This window comes from Falco biarmicus, chromosome 16 (assembly GCF_023638135.1).
Source record: "Falco biarmicus isolate bFalBia1 chromosome 16, bFalBia1.pri, whole genome shotgun sequence".
Classification (NCBI taxonomy): domain Eukaryota; kingdom Metazoa; phylum Chordata; class Aves; order Falconiformes; family Falconidae; genus Falco; species Falco biarmicus.
The window spans coordinates 8,591,884-8,605,600 of record NC_079303.1 but is presented as its reverse complement, the minus strand read 5'-3'; the positions used below and the strand labels follow the sequence as shown (position 1 = coordinate 8,605,600).

Below are 13,717 nucleotides of genomic sequence, written 5' to 3'. Positions count from 1 at the left end.
TGGTAGCTGGTAAAACCTAGGACCTGCACCCTCCGTGACTTACCAAAGTGTTACTACCAGGTGGTCAGGCCTTGGCTTTCACAGGCTTGAGCTGGGTTTTTACAGCAGCAAATACCCACTTTATTTGTGTCTTCTGTCCACCTGGAAATGTAGCCGGGCTGTGGTTTAAGGAATGTCTCTATTCCTTTCAGAGTTCAGCTGCCTGAGTACATCCTGGACTTTGGCTGTGTCATTCCTGGTACCGTCCGCACACACCTTGTGAAGATCACCAACCCCGGGCGGTTGCCTGTGTCCTTCCTCGCCGATAGACGTGTCTTGTGTGGCACAGGTAACCAGTGCTGGAGGGACTTCCCGTGGGCTTGACAGATGAGCTTAAGTCACTGGGTGTGTGGGGGGGCTGAGTGCCTGTTTGTACAGCTTTTTTCTTCCTGACTGCCCCCTGCTCGGTGCTTTAGAGCCTGAATTCTCCTGGCCAGCAGTGCCCAGAGACGTGGTCTGCCTGGGACTGCCCTGACACCTCATTTCAGGGACTAGGTGGGCTGATCACCTTGGTCACCTCTCATCATCTTCTGCTCTTGGCTACCATGAGTGACAGCCGAGGTTTTGTGCTCTCTGTGGGCTCGTGTTGCAAACGGACGGGACCCTTTGTGGTTTGGAAGTGCATTGTTTAGACTTCATGATGTCATAGCCCTTCAGTTGAGCCTTTATTGAGAAAAGAGCCTGTGAGATCCTCTGGTGTATCAAAACAGGCTTCCACGACAGGCCCTGAGGCAAGGCTGTGTCCCATCAAACGGTGACTTGCTGTGTCTGAGGGGTGGTCGGGTGTCTTCTCTAAGTTGTTGTCCAGGGAACACCGCAGCATGGGGGAACCTTCGTTGGAAATTCTCCTTTGGGGAGGTCTGTGCCTCCTTCCCTGAGATGCCCAAGGAAGGAATTGCTGAAGCTCAGCTGATGGGTTTCATTTTTACCATGTGGACCTTGGATTCTGGCTGCAAAAACGCTTTCTCCTTGGGCGGTGACAAGGGAGAAAGAGCAGCAGGCTTCTCCGGGGATACAAGGGGGTCTTTCGCAGAGCTGCCAGCCAGGACACCCGCGTGGCCTTAACGTGCTTGTGACACACAAGCGGCATGAGATGTATCTCAGCTGCTTTATTTTCATCTGTTCAAGGTTTCAGTGTGGATCTGGACCATGTGAAGTGCCTGCCCTGCTGCAGGACTAAGACATTCAGAGTGCGCTTTGACCCACAAAGCGCCAACCTGCCACTGGGAGAGGTGGACGTGCTCCTGCCCATCAAGGTACCACCTTTTGGGGCAGGCAGCAGGCTGGACACAGCCGCAGATGTCACCTGGTCTCTCAGCTGGATGTTCTGTCCTTCACTAGGTAGCAGGTGGCCCCACGTTCCATGTCCGCCTCCGTGCCGACGTGACTGTGCCGTCCCTCTGCCTCTCCAGGGACAGGCTGGAGTTCTCCGCTGTCCAGTGTGGGCAGTGCCGGGAAGAAACTGTCCAGCTCCACAATCAGCTCCAGGTCCCCTGTCAATGGTTCGTCACCGTGCACGAGCCTGTTAAGGTAAAGCACAGACAACGTGTGACACGTAACTTCTTGGTTGGGTTTTCTTTGCCTCTCTTGCCCTTTCTGCCCCCGTGGCTGCCTGGGCGCTTGGGCTACAGCTGGGCTGAGGAAGCTTCTGAGGGTACGGAGCAAGGCTGCTTCGCCTGGACCTGTTCGTTAGCTGATGCTTCACTTCTCTGCCATCTTCACCCATTCCTCCTCCTCTGAGGACAGTGCCTCCCCATCTGCCTGCCCTGCCTACACATCTTTGCTCCCATTTATGGTGCCACCAGGTTATGGTGGCCACGTCTGGTTTGGACGTGGGTGCTCTCCGCACCGTAACAGTATCTCAGAGCACGGCAGGAACCAAGAGTCTGTCCCCACAAAGGCCACCTCACACGCCTGGTTTCTGTGCCCAGGTGGACAAATGCTTGTCAGCGAGCATGCGTCGGAAGCTGCTGCAGGAGTTGGAAGCCAAGCCCCGTGTCTTTGAGGCACTGCCCTCGGCCGGAACCCTCGCTCCCGGACAGCGATGCAACATGCGAGTCAGGTTTTCACCCGTGGAAGAGGTGAGATTGGCAGGTGTCACCCCGCGGAGGTCTGGCAGGGCAGTGTGGAAATGAGAGCCCAGCGCAGGGGATGAGGTCTGGCCTCCGCATGGAGCTTTCTGCCAGCCCCGTACCCACTGTGCCCCAGTTTCCCCTGTAGCGCGCACTTCTGAGAAGCGCTTTGGAATCCCCACGGGGAGTTGCACAGGGAGCATCCAGGCTCGGCGGTGTGGCTCCCTCTCGGCACGTGGAGGAGATCCACCTGTTTCCCCTCATCTTCCACCTGGTGTGGGCATATCTGCGGGCTGCAACGCCCCGGCGCAGAGCAGCTGGCATGCTCGCAGGGGACAACCCTGGAAGGGCCAACCTGGGCTAATCCTGCTGCCGGTACCAGCAGACAAAACAGCCGCCAGACACCTTCCTGGGCACGGCGGGACTGTCACCTGTAGCGGTACGCTGCCAGCAGTCCCTGTGGCTCTGGCCCAACCTGCCTGCGTGTTCCCACGCGGTCTGGGAGTCAGCTTAAGCGATGGAGCATTCCCAAAGGCAGTTTGCATGTGGCCACAGTGACTTGGAAGCTGGCAGTGTGTGACAGCATGGACACAAGTGCTTCCATGCCTGGGAACAGTCCCAGGGACGGTAGAATTGCTAGTAGGGATGCAACCAGCTTGTGTTGGGCTTTGGCCAGAGCCAAACGCTGAGCAGAGAAGATGACCCTTATTTCTAGCCAGCGGGAGCTCATCTGCCTCTTGCGTGGCTGGTGTTTGCCTGATGCAGCAGTGCCACAGCTGTGTCTGGGCAGCGTAACCCCGAGGACCTTTCTCACGAGCACTGCGCTCCCTCGTGACTGGGTGAAAACGTGTGACAGACTGTTTCAGATCTGACACCAAACAGCCAGTTACACCTCACCCAGGATCCATCCCAGTTACCCGGAGCCAGCATGCAGGTGCTGCAGCCTCTGCTATAATTAAATACCTGTTTTCCATTCACCTTAGAGGTACTGATGACACCGCTGACCTTGGGGCAAGGGTTGAATTCCAGGCCCTTGTCACCTGGGACTTAGTGCAGGACCTTTCTGTGCTTCTCTCTTTTCAGAAGTCCTACAGAAGGAGGCTGAAGATTAACATTTGCCAGAGCAGCCAGCACCTCCAGCTGCAGGTCTCGGGACAAGGTCTGGAGCCGCAGCTGGAGTTCAGCCCCCCAGTGCTTGAGCTGGGACCGGTGCTGCCATACAGCCGTGGGGCGGAGGGGACAGTGGTGGTGAAGAACCCGTGCGAGTTTCCCATCGAGTTTTACTCGCTGGAGTTTGACCAGCAGTACCTTGAGGAGGAGCAGGTGAGCGGGAAGGTCTGGTCCCCGTGTGCGTGCTGCCGTAGCTTCACAGCGCTGTGGTGGCATTCCCGGGCTTGCGCCAGGGAGATGGAGGCAGTCCCCAGGGCACAGCCTGGCGGCACTTGAGGGGCAGCCAGCTCTGCTGGCAGGCGGAGGGGGGTGCTTGGGTAGTCCGTGTTGGGAGGAAGGCATGAGGGAGAAGACTGGTTGGCTGGGCAGTGTGTTCGTGTGGTCAAGAAACCCCTCCTGTACGTGGTTTCTGTTCCCTCCGCGCACAGGTCCTGCGCATGCTGAAGGACTACGACAGCCGCAACACCTTGTTGCTGCCCCTGCGTGGCCCGGGTGAGAAGCTGCCCCCAGAGGTGCTGGAGTACTCTCAGGACCAGAAGAGGCTGCAGGATGATCAAGCAAAGCCCAAGACCGGGGACCCAGCGGACCAGGACAAGGGTGAGGGTTTGGCATGGTCTGTCCTGAGTGTGGACACAGCAGGGAGTCCAGGCTGCGTACCCTGAGTTCTCCATGACCTCATTCTCCACGGAAAGCCCGTGCTTTTAGCAGCCGCCTGTTCCCCAGCTTGGTGGAGGAATTGCCAGGTGAAAACCTGTGGCTTGTGAGACGCATCCTCTCGCAGCCCTGAGTGCAGCTAAAGCAAGCTCATATCTTACTGCCACACACTGGGGAAATCGTCAGGGTGTCCCCTTGTGTCCCTCAGCTGCAAAGAGCAGGCTCAGATGAGTTCTTCAGCCTGTAGGACCAAGTCTAATCTAACGAGCTGGTTTAGATTTGTTCCTTCGCGGCAACACAAGCACAAGCTCAGAATACCCCTGGACAGGCTCCTCGGTGCCTTGGGAGTCTCCCTCCTTAGGAGATTTTTGCTTTTGCTTGTGGCCCTGCAAAGTGGGAATGGCCAAGAGCAGGTTGCCATTCCTTCCCCACGTCCTTCCTCCTCGGCCAGCTCTGAAGGTGCCTGGCACCTGTCAGATGGGGGCAGAAAGCACTCCGCTGGGGTTGTTTGCAGCACCTCACCCCGTAGCTCGGTCGTTCCCCCCTCCCTTTTCGATGAAAGCCAGTCCAACAGGGTGAATTCAGAATCCGAATGTGGGGAAGAGGAGGAGGAAGGTGTTAAGGAAAGACGCGGGACGGCTGGTAACCCGAAGCTCTTCACCTATTTTGTCCATTGTAGCAAAAGAGCCCCAGCGGTGGACTTCAGTGCCACCTCCATTGCTTCACTGCAGCCTGGTGCCATCTCCCTCGGGACTGTTCCCAATGCCCAGTTGCACCTGTCACCCCCCTTAGGCACCAGGACCCGGGACCAAACTCCCATGAGGACCGTGGGGAGGGTTCATGGAAGATGTGGCCCGGGCCTCTTGGGTGTTGCCAGATGCTCTTTCCTCCTCCTGCCACCCCACTTACTGTGCTCTGAACAGGCCCCTTCACCAGCAGCTGGATCTGCGCGAGCCTCGAGGACAGGCACGATGAGATCTGGGCTGTGACATTGGTTTCAGCAGTCTCCTCTCGCAGGATCTGAGGGGATGGGGAGGGCGATCAGGGTCACAGGGAGGCAGGAGGCTGACTTTTCTACCTGGTTCTACACAGCAGAGCACCAGCAGAGCACCAGCAGCAGCAAGGAGGCTGCGGGAGAGCTGGCCAACAGCCCTGTCCATAGGGCCATCGCCCGCCACCTGGGCATCGATATCCCTGCAGAAGGGCGCACAGGCGGAAACCGCAGAGGGATCGTCATCATCGTCCATGGGGCACCTCGGACAGGCACGTGAGCTGTTGGCTGCAAGGAGAGCGGGAAGCAGGAGAGACTTATCCTGGTGGGCCGTGGTGCTTGGTCGGCCAGTTGAAGCGAAGCGAGGCAAGCCACAGCTCTGCTGGTCCGTGAAACAGTCCCAGGCCTTTGCCTAGCTGGTGCCAGTGGTGTGGCTCATCTTGTGTCCGTATAGCTAGGCTCTTGTCCCCCCAGACGGGGTGGCCATGTCCCTCTTGCTGCATGGGACCACATTGCCTAGTGCCCGTGTTTCCTCATGGGAGCAGCCCCTAGCCCGTGCTGACCCCCAGACTGTGCCCAGCTGGCACCCACCAGCACAGGGTAGCGAACGGTGGTGGTGGGACAGGGCTCGAAACAATGTCCTGGCCCAGGGCTGAGGTCACACCACAAGGGACAGAGTCCTGGGCTGAACCGGAGGTGGAGGCGATCCACCTGCCTCTGGAGTTCAGCGCTTCTGACCGTGCTGAAGCTGCCTCCCTCGTGGTGTCCCCTAAAGGGACATGTGCTTTCTGACTGTCCTTGAAACCTGCAAAGCCTCTGGGGGGGCTTTCCAGAGCCTGTCCCTGAGAATGCTTCACCTGCAAATGTCACCAAGCCGCCTTCCTCTCTCTCTCAAGGAAAGACAGCGGCAGCGGTCGCCCTGTCCAAATATTACAGCGCTGCCTGCTTGTCCATCGACGCCGTGGTGACAGAAGCCATCTCTGACGGGAGCAGCGCGGCAGGGCTCCGTGCCCGGGAGCTGTGCGTCAGGGCTGCCGCTGAGCAGAGCCACAAGGAGACAGAGGATGAGGGTAAGGAGGAACACTGGGCGCGGAGCGGCGCTTTGGAAACCCACCACGGCCACCTGCTTCTGCTTGCTCCAGAGGAGTTTGGCAGCCCTTGGGTCTCTTGGGGAGCATGGGTGCAAGCGTGTCGAAATGCAGAGCCATTTCATAACACAGCTCGGGTGATTAAGCAGCTCTGTTTTGAGGGGTCAGACAAAGGCATTTTTACTGCCTCTGGGCTTCTTGACACACGTCCCTTTTTCTGGGAGTGGTGAAGCACACCCGTACCTTTCTCAGAGCTTTATAAAAACATTTTCTCAGAGCTGAATCCAGCTTGCTCCCTGTGGCCATCAGGCAGAACTGCTGCCCACTTGAACAAGGAATAACCCTCTGAAGTGGCTCATTAAGCTCTAGGTGACTGACTGTGAGTGTAGCTTCACAGACATGAGAGGAAGGGAAGAATAACCTCCTGGAGGAATTTTGGATGAGACTCACTGCAGATGAGCTCTTTTTCTCTGGAAATGTATTTTTTTTCCCCCTATACTGACACTGCCAGGTTGCGGAGCTGGTGCGTGCTGTGCTGTGCTCCATGTGAGACTGGAGACTTTGGGGAAACTTTCTTGGGCAGTTGTTGCCCTGAGCTCTGCAGGGTGAGGCCAGACGCTGGCCTTGGCGGGGGACGTTTTACATTGCTCAGCTTTGAACCTGGGTGGTTGGGAGCTGGTGGAAGGGAAAAGGCTCTGGGTGCCGGGTGGGGTTATCCCAGGCAGAGGGTTTAGCTTCCGTGGAGATGGGTGATGCCGCTGGGGCAGGGCTGCCCGTTACAGTCTCCACGGGAGAAGGCAGGATGGGTGCAAGGTAGGAAAATGATGGTGCTGGGGGACGAATCTTTGGCTTGATCCATAGGGGAGCTGCTGTGCAAAGTGTCACCTGTGTGCATGTTTATTAAGGAGGGACACGGGGCTGTGCACGACAAACTCTCTGGCTTTTCCGTCCTCTCTCAGCTTTATCGTGCTAGTAAGGGAAGCAGGGCAGGAGCTGCTTCTGGAGAGCAGCGCTGCTAGTGCCCAGCAGGCTGGGGGACAAGTGCTGTGTCCCTGCCAGGGGTGGAAGGTGCCCGCTTGCTCCCCGCAGCACCCATCGCCAGCCCCGCTGAGCCATCTGTCCCCTCTGCAGGTCACAATGCAGATGTCTCTCTCAGCGTGCAGTGCCACGCCAAGGCCGGGCACAGCTCAGTGCTGCGCCAGTCCAGCTCTGGGGAGGACGGCAGCCTGCAGTCCCCGAGTTCCCAAAGGCCGGTGAGCACTGCAGCAAGCAAGAGGAAGGCGGATGGCCGTGCATCCCAATCCCGGGAACAGCATCGAAGGGATTCGACAAGCTGCCAGGTGAAGCGTGATCTGCGCTGGTTAATGCCTGGGTCCTTTCTGTTGCCTCTGAGAAGCGAAGGGGCTGCTTAGAGTGGGGGCTGGTGTGTGGGTGTGTGGTGCAGAGCGCCAGCTGGGCATGCTTGGGGTGGGAACAAACCCCTGTGCTCTGGCAGAAATCTCGACTGGGCCTCAACAGTTTGTTGGCAAAGTGCAGTCCTGGCTAATGTGGCCGCAGGCAGTGGGCAAAGCTGCGGGATGCTGCGCTGGGGGCTTGCAAGCCACGGGGTGTGTCCTCCAGGGTTGTCCCCTGGAGCTGCTGGCCTGCAGGGTTGGTTCGAGCCTCCCGCTAGTGGAAAACCCTGGCTGCAAGCCCAGCAGTTGGAACTGTTCAGGGGTTACCCAAGTGGTTTACTTTTCTTGTGGCGTTCAACATTGCAGGGCTCCTCCATTTCTCATCTCCACCCTCCCCTTCCCTGCGTCCCTGCGCAGCGACGGCTGAGCATCGGTGGCAGCACAGAGGGAGGGCTGGGCTGTCTGAGCTGCGTGCTGCCCGAGGACTTGCTGGTGGCCATCCTCTCCGAAAGGCTCCAGGTACGTGGGTGGGGTGGGGGCAGATGCTGCGTTCCTGCTCCAGAGAGACAGGCAGCGAGGCAGTTTGGAGAGGAGGTCTGTATCTGCTCTCAGAGGAGCCCCGAGCTGCACGCAGGGATCCTTGGGGGAAGCTGCAGATGCCCCAAGGTGGCAGAACGTGGGGAAAGATCAGAGCTCGTCTGGGCTGATGCGCTGGACGCAACGATGGCTGGTGTCCTTTGACATCTGCTGACAGTGGACATTTACTGACTGGCTGAGAGCCCCGTGTGTGCCACAGCTGACTAGAAAAGCTGTTCCTTTTCAACTTTATTCGCAGCTGAGTGACTGCTACCAGGGCGTGGTGTTTGATGGCCTGGAAACCCTCTTTGCGCACAACATGGCATCTGCTCTCCTCTGCCTGCTCAAAGCTGTTGGAAATCGGCCTCACATCTACGTCGTGAACCTGTTCCAGGATTATGTGTCCTTTAAAGCCAGGGAGACAGCTGCAAAAGAGCAGGAAGGTGAGACTTTTCATCTCCGCACCTCTCAAATCTTCCCTGTCAAGCACTCAGCCTTATCTGTGTGTATCTGGGTTACCAGCAGAGCTTGTAAGAAGTGGTCTTATTAATCCTTCCACCTTCTGCCTGGGTGTAGCCAGCGCTCAGCTCACAGTCGCTTAAAATGCAGCAGAGCAGAGCTGAGGCTGGGAAGACTTCCCTTGGTCTCTACCGTGAAAGCCTGGGCACAAGTGCCAGCTGTTGTGGCTCAGTACCGAAGCAGCAGCAGCAGCTGCCTGCCACGCTGGTGCGCAGGAGCCAGGCAAGGCGCGGGAACTCGCCGTGAACTGTTGACAGTTCAGGGGCTGATCTGAATTTTGGAGCAGGGCTGTGAGCTCCCCAGCATCTCCTGGCAGGATGATCGGCTGGCTCGGGACACAGCTGTGAATCCTGGCAGCTCACCCCCAACAGCAAGCTCTGCTAATGGTTTCTCCTCTGGCCTTGGCTGAAGGACGGGAGCAGGAAGAAGCTGCCCGCAGGGAGAGAGAACGTCTCTGGGAGATGGACGAGGATGAGTATGATGCCCTCAGTGCGGAGCAGAAAATTCAGCTTCATAACAAGATACGCCAAGTCCAGCGCGAGAGGAGGCAGAGGTCTGTGCGCCTGTAACTCCCCAGGAGGGTGCCCCTGCAGGGTTTTCCTGCTCCGGAGACCTCGGTTGAGCTCAGAGGGGTCACGGGGCAAAGGCCCGAAAGTGTCTGTTCCAAGCGGGCAGTTCCACCCTCCAGGTTCCCAGCAGAGGAAGGCCCTTCCTCCCAGGAGAGAACATCTTCTCTCCAGCTGAGCGGAGAGCCCGCGGGTTTAGACGGTGGCTGCCGGGACCTGGGCTCTGGGCTTGCCTGACCGCTGCTCTTAGAAGTGTCTCTAAGTTAATTACGTTGGTTCTCATCTTCACCCCCCTTCTTCCCCACACCAGAGGGGTTGTGGTGTGGCTTGGTGTGAGGCGCAGCTGTGCTGGCTTGGTTTAGATGCCAGTCCTGCCGTAGGGGAAGTCCTTGCTGATCTCCTAGGTTTTTCCTTCCTGAGCGACACTGGCCATAGAAGCCGGTGGGTCTTGGGCTCACCCTCAGCTGCAGCAGCAGGTCAGCCTGGGAGAAGCTCTGATCCAGCAAAGCAGCCCAGGAGGGGAGGCCGCAGGGGTTGAGGAGGATGCACAGGCTAAGTCTGAAACTGGGAGGGGGACCTGTTTAAAGCGAGCGTGTGTTTCCGCACTTCGTTCAGCCCAGGCTGACCTTACGAAGCAAGGCTGAGGTTTGGCTGGCCCTGGAGGTCCCCTCCCACCTCTCCTCACATGGGATATTCCCAGCCTCCCCAGGCTGAGGGAGGTCCACAGAGATGGCCTAACAGTTCTGCCTGGCCTCAGGGTCAGGGAACGAAGTGCAGGACCAGCTGGGATGGCGGCAAGCCCAGGCTTCTGGTGGTGACTCTCGGGCATGTTTTCTGTTTGGCTTGCTGAAGGGAGATGGAGCAGCTAGCTCGAGAGCTGGAGGAAAAGCGTCGGCAGGAGCTGGAACGCTTGAAGGAGGAAGAGCTGAAGAATTCTGAGCAGGGGAAGAGAAAGGCTGGAAAAGACCAAGAGAATGCTTTGAGGAGGAAAAGCCGGCCTGGTGGCAAGCAGGTGCGTGGTTGTTTACAGAAATGACTGAAAGCCCTGGGGACCTTCCTACGGAGCTGCGCCGTGCCCCAGGGAGCCCCACGCAGTGCTGGGGACGAGCACCTGTCAGGAGCAACATGTGGGGCTGTGCTGGGAAACAACCACCGGGGTCTGATCGTGCTGCTGCTGCACCGGGGTGTCTTCCCATGGGTTTGCTGCTAGAGCTGCTCTACTAAGATCATGCCGCCTTTGAGTCCTGGCTTCATGTAACTCCACATACTGACTACTGAAGCCCTAGGTAGTTTTAGTCCAGCGTTTCTTCCCACTCTGCCTGTGACTTACACCTGTGAGCCATGATCTGTCTGGGATGTGGGGTCTTTTCCTACATGTCTGGCAGGAGATGCCCCCAGGCCTTAGGTATTCATTAGCAGGCAGACTTTGCAAAGGATCAGCCAGCCACAGGGATGCTCAGCGCACCAGAAATGAACCCAGAGGACTGCACGGGAGTAAGGAGGTGTCTTAAGTTCTCTGCTTGGGTTGGGAACCTGTTCTGTTCCTCAGCTGGTTTGCAGGACTCCTCATCAGTCTGACACTGAAGAGTTTGGTTTGTTGAGCTAAACTGGGTACCAGCTATGTTCTGAACTGGGATTTGTAGGGTGCCTAGCACAGGTCTCGAGCGAGGTTTGGGGTGCTATTGTAAAGATCATTGCTGCCCTACAGCACCTGAGTCAGTGCTTTGAAATGCTCACTGCTTTTTTTGCTCTTCCTGCCCAGGGCATGAACAGTCCCACCAGCAACACCAACACATCCAACAGCCGGAGGTCGGAGGTCACCAAGGGGGTGGTCAAGACACGATCTGTAAGGAAGCACCCGGGCTCTGTTGCACGTTGCACAAAGGAAGATGAGCAAAAGCAGAGCAAGGTCACCCTGATGGATGCCCACCTGGCAGCGGCTGCACACCCCACAGACCTGGAAGAGGGGGAAACCAAAAATGAGGCCCAGAGTGACAGCGAGAACTTAGCCCTGAGGTTTAATATCTACGAGACGTCACAGAAGGATGTTGCGCATATTTTGTCATCCTGGGACAGGGTTCAGGGTATCCTGCTGTTCCCCCTGAACCACGAGGACGCACGGCACCCAGCAGAAGAGCAGCCCCAGCACACATCCAGCCCCAGGAGCCGGAGGGACGGAGAGAAGGAGCATCAGGGGAGGCTGGAGAAAGAGCATCTGGCAGAACTGAAGGCTCTTGAGGATGCCAGAATACCTCAGCTGGAAGGGGAAGGTGCAAAAGGGTCAGCCAGAGGCCAGGGTGTCGGGGTGCCCTGCTTGGACATCCAGGTGCTGGGCTCAGAAGATGTGACTAGGAAGATCCTGGAGAGCAGCGAGCTGCCAGCGGCAGAGCAGGTAAAGCCCTGTGAGGCTCGGAGGCTGAGCCTGCCGTGCTCCTGGGCCCCGGTACATCATGTCCCACCAGGTGACAATGGCACAGAGCCTTGTCCGGGCCACCGATGATGTTCCACAATGGCTCCGCAGCAGCCCCATGGCTGCGGGAGGTTCTCACCATCCCTCAGGTGGGTGGGAAGCAGGAGTGCTCTCTGTACAAGCATCCCGTCTGTTGAGAGAATTTCCCAGCCTGGAAATCATTGCAAATGGTCCCAGGGCAGGGCAGCTCAGGTTTCCTTCAGCTGAGTCACTGCAGGGAGAGGTTTCTCTCTAGGTCCCACTTGTAGGTCCTGGCACTGCTCTGGAGCCTGCCCACTCCACTGGGCATGAAGAAGCACGGTGCCTGATATAAATAAACCCCCACCACATTGCCGAAAGCTCCGTGCCTTTAAGGAGTGAGTGTGAGGATGAAGGTGACAGGAGTACAAACAGGGTTTTCTCTTACGCTTTAGGTCCTGGATAGCCTTGGACTGGGTCCCTCCGGGCTTCCCATCCCCCCTACTGCTTTCTACTCCGTGATCCACTACCCGGCAGAGCGGATGGCCCCTGCAGCAGAAGCCCTCAAGCACTTTGTCTTTGTTGTGCCAGAAGGCGCCACTGCAGAAGAAGACAAGAATGCTGCCGTAAGTCTCGTGGATGCCCCCGTTGTGCCCGAAGTGAAGGTGCCAGGGCAGGGGGGTGGGTGGGGAAGGATCACTGTGATGTCTGTAAGATGAGAATAACGGTTTAAAAAAACACCTCAAACCCTCGCCTTGCCTTGAGGTCCTGGGCAAGGAGAGTGTTGTAGGCAAAACTAGACCTGATGAGGAAGACCAAGTCCCTGGGCAGATGTGGTTGTTTATTTAGTGCTTCCCCTAATTGTTAACAAACCCACAGCTTGCTTTCCAGGAGGGGGATGTCTCGGGGCAGGTCTCACCTCTCTGTTTTCTCCCTCCCCTTGTGGCTCAGACCCCAGAGGAGCAGGTCACCCCTGTGAGGAGCCAGTCGAGTGAGGAGAAAGCTGCGGGCAGCTGGGAGGCTGCGAGGGAGAAGCAGAGCTCCGGTCAGGGCAGGAGATGTCTCCAGGGGCTGGACAGGGAAGCACCCGTATCTTCTCCTGGGGCGCACCAAAGCGGCGAGGACATGGTCCCATCCCCGCCGAGACATGTCAGGTGAGCTGAGGGCTGAGGAGATCGCTCTGCTTCATGGCCACCCTGTCAAGTGAGGTCTGTCATCCCCAGCTCCTCAGGGCCCCTCTGTTGGTGCCTCCGTGGGATGGCGAGTCCACAGCCCTCCTCCTCGTCTTGTTTGCTCATTAGCCGTGTCTGAAGCCCTCTCTTTAACTGCCAGGCTGAGCAGCTGCCGGTGGATAGTGCCTGCCCGCGGTGAGGTGGAACTGAAGGTCCACTTCAGCTCCACGGTGCTGGGCCAGTTTGAGCAGACGCTGCGTTTCGAGATCCTGGGGACAAAGCGACTGTACCAGCTGCCCTGCAGGGGCACCTGCCTGTACCCCACCATCAGCCAAGACCCACGGTAAGGCTTGCCCCTGGGAGCCTCCCACGCTGCTCCCCCCTGGGCTCAGAGCCAGGGCTGCCCCTTGTACCCCGGTGACCTTCTGGCTCGGGCAGAGCGTGCTGCCTGAGCCGCCCAGCATCTTGTCCCATGCCTGGAGCTGGGAGTACTGGTACCACAGCCACCAGTAAGGGTTACGGCTTTCTGACCAGGTTTTCTACTTGGAGCATCTCACAGCTCTTCATTCCCTGTTTTCTCTGCCCAGGCTGGTGTTTCCCCGCCGAAGGAAGAGCAAGGCAGACGACGACATTGTCTTCAAGCAGTATGTCACGGAGACGGGTGTCTTCCACTTTGGACCGCTGCTGTGTGGGAAGTCAAGAAATTGGTACGTGCTCCCCGCCCTGAGCGAGCATCCTGATGCGCTGCCTGCGCAGCATGGGACGTTGGGATGGCACCTCCAGGGCCTCGTGCTGTCACGGACACGTCTGGGGACGAGCCGTCCCAGAGGCACAATTCAGGGCAGGCCCAGGTGGAGACCTGCCTGGGAGATGCAGGGGGCTGAAGGGCCACAGATGTGTGAACTTGAGCAGATGATGGGCAAGTGAGTCCTGGAGGAGCAGGGGAGAGACGGAGCTGATCTTCCTCCCTGGTGGGTGCCTTGGTGGCCAGAGCCATGTGCTGCTTCCAGCCTGAAGGTCACTTGGAGCAGCTTGTGTCTCCCCGCCA

General features: G+C 58.0%; 1 pseudogene; it reads left to right on the top strand.

Annotated features, from left to right (window-relative positions):
• The window catches only part of LOC130159849 (hydrocephalus-inducing protein homolog), a 98,440-nt pseudogene that overhangs the window by 71,297 nt on the left and 13,426 nt on the right, over positions 1–13,717 (top strand).